This window comes from Euleptes europaea, chromosome 1 (genome assembly GCF_029931775.1).
Source record: "Euleptes europaea isolate rEulEur1 chromosome 1, rEulEur1.hap1, whole genome shotgun sequence".
NCBI lineage: Eukaryota > Metazoa > Chordata > Lepidosauria > Squamata > Sphaerodactylidae > Euleptes > Euleptes europaea.
In genome coordinates, this window is record NC_079312.1 from 4,925,024 (window position 1) to 4,933,375 (window position 8,352).

The window sequence follows — 8,352 nt, forward strand, 5'->3', positions numbered from 1 at the left end:
ATATGCAAAAGGACTAGCCAGACCTTTCTGAATAGTCCCTGATTGCTGATGGGGTTAAAGGTTCTCACTGTCAGTTTCAGGTATCTGCTAGGAGTGCTTCATTTAGTATGCAAAGGAAACTACTTACTCCCTATGGTTCTCATACTTTCACACCTGGAAGCCTGAGAAAATGCTCAAAAAAGAAGGTGATGATTCAATGACTAACTGTAATAACACACTCTTGATGCAAGCATCCCTATCTTATGAGTATTGATTCCCGAGAAAATGATCATCAGTTCACACCAGATGCTTTGTCCACTCTCTAGTCCAGCCAGTGACCTGTTGTCTCCATGTCCCTTGCCTCCAGCCTTTCCTACCTTTAATTTTCCAGCCTGGCAGTTAGAATCAAATTGGAAGGTAAGAGCCAAGCTTTCTGGCTCCAATGCAATCCAGACTTTAGAGCCCCCTATCCGCTCACCTTCCAACATTTGGAAAGTATCACTATAGATCACTAAACCCCAGAACTTGGCAGCAGCAGCAGCCTTTCTCCCAAACTGCCTTGCAACTGCTCCTGTGTAGGCTGAACACAGGGCCCTCAGAAAACTTGAGCAAGGCTCGATCTCTGGCCTGCTTCCTTCTTTGTTCTCCTTCCACCCTGGACCATGAGGATCCCCTCACCATGTTCAAAAGTCATGCATGTTTTTGTTTGCCCTCCTTTAATGGGATCTTTTATTGCTTGGGTGTTAGGTTCTCTAGGGCTATGGTTTGCCCTGTGTGTGTGTGCAAGCCAGCAGCTCTCTGAGTGCCTCCTGCTTTTCTCAATCTATTTTTCTAGAGATTAAGATGCCTGCATTATTTCTGGGAACCGCTCCATTCCCATAGTGTATTCTACTACAAAATTCTCAACCTTGGTATATAAGGTGCATTGGTCCCTAATTTAATTTTACGTGAATACTCATGTGTGAGCTCTTGACACATGAGGAGGAAGCTCCAAACGCTAAGGGTTGTACACCTGTAGACCATTCACAGTGGGTAGCCGTGTTAGTCTGTCTGCAGTAGTAGAAAAGGGCAAGAGTCCAGTAGCACCTTAAAGACTAACAAAAATATTTTCTGGTAAGGTACACCTGTGGACCATTTTGGATAACACAGAGCCCTTATAAAACAATATTGGAAACACAGGAAGCCACACTGTTAGTATGTGAAGTGGGCAGGAGGAGAACATGTTGAAGAATGTGTCAGGCTTGTATCTCAGTTTCTGTATCACAGTAGGTTTCATTTCCCACTGCCCAGACTCAAGGACTGTTATGAATTCCTACATCCCGTTTGAAGTCGTGGGAATCATAGTGCTGTTTGTATTTTGTAATCTCTTGTTTTTTTCTATGCTTTTATATTACCAAGCCTAGGCCAGGAGGCCTCATTGCTGTCACCTTTCTCTTATGCTCTGTTTAACCCATTTGACCAGTAAAGACCAGCTTCTTTGGACCTGATTGTCTCTGATGTGGTTTCTGGTTCATATTGGCCCAAGGGCTTACATTGTGACAGCAATCACATCTTCTTTCCTCTGTCAGGCTGGAGCCCTGGAGGGTTCTCCTGCCACTCGGATGGGAGCAAGGAGAGCGCTCTCCGAGTGATTTGACTGTGGCTGGAACCCCATGTGGCTCGCCCCAGGCCCGGCGGTTTTGATCCCCGAGTAACGGGTTCAGGCTAAGGACTCTGGAAGGCTTCCAGTCGTCTGTCGATCCCGATCTTGTATGGGACGTGGTAGCTGAGCTGCTTAGGACTGGCACAGAAGTTAGTCGCTTAAATGGACTGGTACAGACCCTGTGGCGATCTATAGCGAGAATCCCCTGGATGACCGCCGCGGAGGATGCCAATGCCTGCCTAGACCTCCAAGCCTTTGATCGGTTGGTGGATGATGCCCGACTGGCGGCTGAAGATTTACAAATACTAACTGATTTGTTGGATAAACTTATTGCTCGTGAGACTCACTCAACCCTATCCACGGCTCCACTTCGTCCTGCCGTTTTGGCGACAGGAGCCATGGCAGGAGCCGCGTCGGCGGGGTTTTCTCTGGTGCCAAATGCAGCTGACTGTCAAGCAGAGGCGAAACGGATCGCTATCCAAATGGCGCTACTATTTGTGGAACTAACAAAGGATACCACGGTAGCCACTCTGTCACAATTATTGACCCCAACTTTCGGGACTGGTGCACCCGTGCTAGCGGTCCAGATTCAACCGCTGCTGGGCGGGGAGTCTGAACCGCTCCTCGCCCTCTTGGAAAAGGAACTACTACCGCTTGTTACCACTGCTGCTGGAAAGCCAAATTTAGTCTGCGTTTCCGTGACACCGCTACATTTGGCTTCGGGATTTTCCTGCCCTTTTTTGCTTTGGTGAATCCCGAACTGGGGAAATCTGAATTAAGGTTTATTCGGCTTTGTCCCAGTTCTGGACTGACGAAATCAACAGTCCTAATCCCTACTGCTGTATTTGGAAGGTCTTGCTTCAGTGAAAGTTAGGCCAACCTCACATGCCCTTCCCATGACCCAAGTCACACTATGAAGCCATGTTCGTGAGTTCTTGCAAACGTGTTTTCTCCATCTCTTCCCCTTGTTCACAAACCCTAAGGGAGAGTCCAGGATGTCCCAGATTCTTTCCCTTGCAATTATCAAAATCAAGGTGATTTATTTTGCATCTTCCCAAAGCTCCAGAGATTCCTCTGAAGTTTAGCTTGGAAACCAATCAGGTCAACATCAGAAACAAGAGGAAGATGATGTAATGTCTTGCAACACATCTGGAAACTGGTGCATATAAGCCTCTTGTTCCATTGTGTTGTGGGGGGAGGACTCTGATGGTGTGAAGCTTGAGATCATCCCCTTTCCACCTGATTAAACTGAAGCAATACTGCTTGAGTGACTAAAGCTTCAATCCTCCTATTGGACCCTGCAAGTTTTTCCTGTCAGTCTTGGAGAGGGAACTAGAATGATCCTCCAGCTACTTCTGCTGCTACTTCTTACAGCCTGCATGGTGGGGAGTGCCAATTGCCCACTGATTGTGACAATGGATGAAGTAGAACCAGTTAGTATCTTCCGACCTGGAGACCACATCATCGCTGGACTCATCACTGCAGTAAATACTACACTTCCCTTACGAACTTTCAGGGAGCCTCCCTTTGTCAAAGAGTATAGGTAAATCAGTCCTTGGTGAACTTCTTGAAGGGATATGATGGGACAGAGTTTTGGGTCCTTTCTTCTTTACAAATGACAGTGTGCCACTTGGCCTCCTGCATCTGCTAAATATTGAGTACATCTTGCTAAGTGTCTTTGAGTGGCAATTCTGGAATAATGTATCTTATAATGTGCCATCAAATTGGCAAAGAGATGGTATGGGTCCGCTGAAATTTCACAATGACCTTGTGTAACAGTACCCTGACATAAGGACACTAGAATGGAGGTCAACAGCTGTATTTATGCCTTAAATGTGGTTTCTGGCCCAAATAGGCAGTTCCCACTTCCCTAGGTAAGCAACCCTCAAAAACAGGGATGGGGAACGTCCAGCCCGGGGGCCGTATGCGGCCCCGAGGACATTTTCAGTGGCCCTCGGGAGCTCCAGCGCCCAGCCGAGGAGGTGCAGCACAGCGCGGCCCTCCCCAAGGGTGTTCCTGGGGCCGCGGCACCCTTTGGACCTCCTCTCGTCGACTGTTGGTCAGCGAGAGGAGGGGGAGGGGAGGTTCGCTTCCCCCAAGGCTGCCCCCTACAGTTGCGGCATGCAGGAATGCCACGGCACACTGTAAGCCCCTCTTGCCACTTGTCAAGCAGCGAGGGGGGGGGAGAGGCCCGTGGCTCCTGGCAGCGGAACATGTGCGTGGGAGCCGATTGGGCTTGGAGGGCCTTTTGTAGACTCGGGGTGGGAGGGCGTGGAGGCTGGGGCCCGGTCACGCGTGTGCTGCTGTGTGTGTGTGGGGGGGGAGGCAGGGAGCCTGGGGCCCAGTTGCGTGAGGCCGGCGTGTGTGTGTGTGTGTGGGGGGAGGCTTTTCTCTCTTCCTCTTTTTCTGTCACTCTTTCTCCTTTCTCCCCCTCTCTCCCTCATCTCTTTCTTTGTCTGTCTCCTTCCGTCCTTTTCTCCCCCTCTATTTCTCTGTTTTTCTTCCTTCCTCCCTTCCTTCCCTGAGGATCAGCTGCAGGCTGCACCCCCCTGGCGCCTCGTTTGCTCGGGGCCCACCGCTGGCTGCCCTCCCGCCTGGGAGGGAGGAGGGAGGGGGAAAGGGGTGCCCTCCAGGACTTCGCTGTGTGGCCTCCCCTGTGGTTGCCAACCTCCAGCCTCTCCTCCCCCCCCATGCCGGGAGCTCTACACCTGGTTTTGGTCCCCGAATGATGTTATAAATGAGCAAATGGCCCTTGGCAGGAAAAAGGTTCTCCACCCCTGCTCAAAAAGCTGTTTAGCAATGAAAACTGCTGCAATCTTAAGCAGAAGTTTCTGGATTTCCACACATACCCCAACAATGAGTTACCACCCAACATTGAGATACTGCGCGGTACATCATCCAAGTGCTGAGCCCAGCTTCCCTTTCACCTCTCTGGCTGCCACAAAGTCATAAAAAGCAATACTGGTGAAATCACAGAGGCTCAAGTCAATGGCCTAACTAGACAATATTACATGTATTTTTTGTTTGCAGGGACCCAGAGATGGTCTGGCACCTCCTCACCTTCTCATTGGCTATTCAGGAGATCAATCAGAATCCCAGGCTCTTGCCAAATAATATCACCTTGGGCTATACTGTCTATGAGAGCGTTATCCTTTCCAGGGTGACCTATAATGCTTTGCTAGGCCAGCTCCCCTCTGCCCACGAGGCCATTCCAAACTACAAATGTGGCAGAAAGAATAATCTGCTGGCTGTTGTTGAAGGGTTTGAATCCGATACCTCGATCATAATTTCGAGCTTGCTGAGTACCTACAAAATCCCTCAGGTATGTATTGGGGAGGGGGCCAATGTCTCAGGAAAAGAAGAAGAAGAAGAAGAGTTGGTTGCTATATGCCGACTTTCTCTGCCACTTAAGGGAGAATCAAACAGGCTTACAATCACCTTCCCTTCCCCTCCCCACAACAGACACCCTGTGAGGTAAGTGAGGCTGAGAAAGAATGACTTACCCAAGGTCACCTAGCTGGCTTCGTGTGGAGGAGCAGGGAAATAAATCCAGTTCAGCAGATTAGCCTCCACCATTCATGTGGAAGAGTGGGGAATCCAACCCCGTTCTCTAGATCAGAGTCCATCGCTCAAAACCACCAGTCTTGACCACTACACCACAGTGGCTGGCATTGATAGGCTCTAATATGTTTTGCGCACAAATCAACATGAGGTTTTAATAGAGCAGAGAGTTGTTTGAATGAAGTGAGTTGGGGGGCAGTCTTTCCAAAGAAGACATTGGTGGATATCAAAATGTTTCTCATACCTATCAAGATTTGGTCCCATATGTCATTGGGACATACTGGGTGCTGGGACAGATCGAGGGCCTAACACCTTAAGTCTTCAAACGTTTTTTCTGGGGTGCATACCAGAGGATTTAGTGAGGGTTACACACCTCAGGTTCTGACGGGGTCGTCACTATGGCAAAACCTGTTGCCAGTTTCTGACACTGGGAGGTTGGTTCACCACTGAAAGGGACCCTGTAGTGCAGAGATGGGGAACCTTTTTTCCGCCAAGGGCCATTTGGATATTTGTAACATTATTCAAGGGCCATTCACCACTTCTGCCCCCAGCCCTCTTGTAGTATAGAGGGAATACGTTTCTCCATGGCCTGGGTGGGAAAGGGTTAACACAGTTTCTTGGGCAGTCCTAGCAGCTACATAGCTAACAACTCTTCTGCAAGGGGGGAAAGGGTTTCTTTTCTTGGCAAAACAAATTCACATCTGCCTTGAATAGAGGCTATTCCTGTCCGCGGGAGGGGGCGGATCGCCAGTCTTAAATCCTTCTGAGATAGAGATCTGCCAGGACCCACAAAGGGCCAGACCAAATGACTTCGCGGGCCTTATACGGCCCCCGGGCCTGACATTCCCCACCTCTGCTGTAGTGTTTCAGATCTGCCTCAGACAGGTTCTGGGCTTGAGATAATCCCTGCCCTTCAAGTGTTTTCTTTATCACCATGAAGATGAAAGATGCATTTTGCTTTTTATTGACATTTGTTTACACTGAAGAAATCAAAATATGTCCTTTTTCATTAGGTCAGTCATGGTTCTCCTTTGACAGTTCTTAAGGACAAAGCTCAGTTTCCTTTTTTCTACCAAATGGCCCCCACAGAAAATCCCCAGTACCTGGGAATTGTCAGACTGCTCCTGTATTTCCGCTGGACATGGGTTGGCCTTTTTGCTCCGGATAACGACGAAGGGGAAACGTTCAGGAGCACCTTTATGGCTCTCATGCTCAAGAGTAGCATTTGTGTGGCCTTCTCACAGACCATCCCTGAATATGATGTTATGATGTATATTTGGTTAGAAGAAAAGCAAGTGCGCATGTTTTCTTTACTCAGGAAAGGCCAATTAAATGCGATTGTTTTCTATGGATATGTTGAACAGGTACTTGTTCTTGAACTAATCCTACAACACATTCATTATACTGCAAAATTAGAAGCTGGTATAGTTTGGATCACCACCGGGTTGTTAGACTCCCTTATGAGCATGGTTTGTAGTCTGACTCCTGGTAAGCTCTCGCTTCATGGATCTCTCTCCCTCATGAGACAGACAAAGAAAAGGATGATGAATCACTATAGAGACATGTGTGACCCACTGATCATGGAGTTTGGACAGAAAGCATTTGATCCTTTCTATTCAAAGCCTATTTTGTCTGTAAGAGGCCTCGGGAGATACAGAGAGAAGGAGAAGCTAGGGGCCAGACCCTGGGAGGTCCTGAAGGAACATCTGCCTACCAGGGCCATCAGTGTTTACACCTCTGTCCAGGTGGTGGCACATGCATTACATGCTGCATACTCCTTCAGATCGAAGCGGACGATGAGGGTGCATGGAGACAGACTGGGACATCAGCGAATCCAGCCTTGGCAGGTATCCATTTCCCCTGAATTAAGAATAATAAGCAGCAGTTTTTCGTAGGAAGGTTTACTGTGGATATAGACTGAGTTGGTTGTGAGAGAGCATTTCACAAATTTCTTAACACAAAATTTCTGACTATTAGTGGATGTCTTTTTTTTGTTCCCTAGGATGAATTTAAGAAACACCCCCCCCCCATTAACTGTCCCTGGGTGCCTTATTTCCATACAGTTCTTCTCCTGACTATGATGAAAGCTGAACTAAGAGCAGCCCTGTCAGGCTGGTCTCCGCTTTTGGTTGGAGGAATTAGCCTGGAACACTGAGCTTTGCGAGACGGAGAGGTGCAGGATCTTTTAACCAATTTTTACAGAGATACGCCCTTGAAACTCTTAATAAAGAGCTCTTGAGTTGAAATTAAAATGTTGTGTTACAAAATGGAGGAAAGCTCATACCCTGCCAGAAAATATTTTTGTTAGTCTTTAAGGTGCTACTGGACTCTTGCTCTTTTCTACTTAAATGGAGGTTTGAAACACCCACAGCAAAAATACATGCTGGGTCCTTTTTGTTTTACTTCTTCTTTCTCTCCCCACCCCTTGCTTTTTCCGTGTTATGGGGAAAGCATTTAATCATTCACTGTTGCATGAATGTGTTTTCAAGTCCGATCTCCTTGATTTCTGCAATTGGTGGGAGGGAGATCTGTCTAATGATTGCTTCTGAGATGGGTGGCAGGCTGGGCGTGTCGCGGTTCGGGCCGTTAAGTGCCTACGCTTTTAGAAAGGACCCCTTCCTGAGAAGGGATATGTTATCTTATTCAGCAAGACACCACTAGACCGGAATCAACTGTTCCTAGAAACTTGTTATCGTTCCTAGAACATCTCTTGAACACGTCAATAAATTTATAATACTGGACAAGAGTAGAAGTATAAAAAACACATTTATTTACATTATACAATATATGCTTTTTAGTTGCAAAGCCTTAAAATATCATATAAGGATAGACATCATTAGTCTTAAACATGTTTATGTAGCAAGTAATCATTCACATTCTCTATGCCTCCATAAAGGAGTATTTTAGTCAGAATATACTCATAAAGTATCCTTAGTGCAATGCACCTTCATTCAGAATATAAGGTTACAGAAATCCTGTCAAAATATGGTTAATTCTTTGGAGAAAGATTTGGTTAGAAGCATCCTAACTTAAATCATTCAAAACATCATAATATTTCAGTACAGAAGACACAGTATATCTTGCTGTGTCATCTGTAGTCCTCTAAGAATCTAAGCTCTATGAGAACATATGAAGTTATCCCAGAGTATCTGTATTTGCTAAGTCTTGAA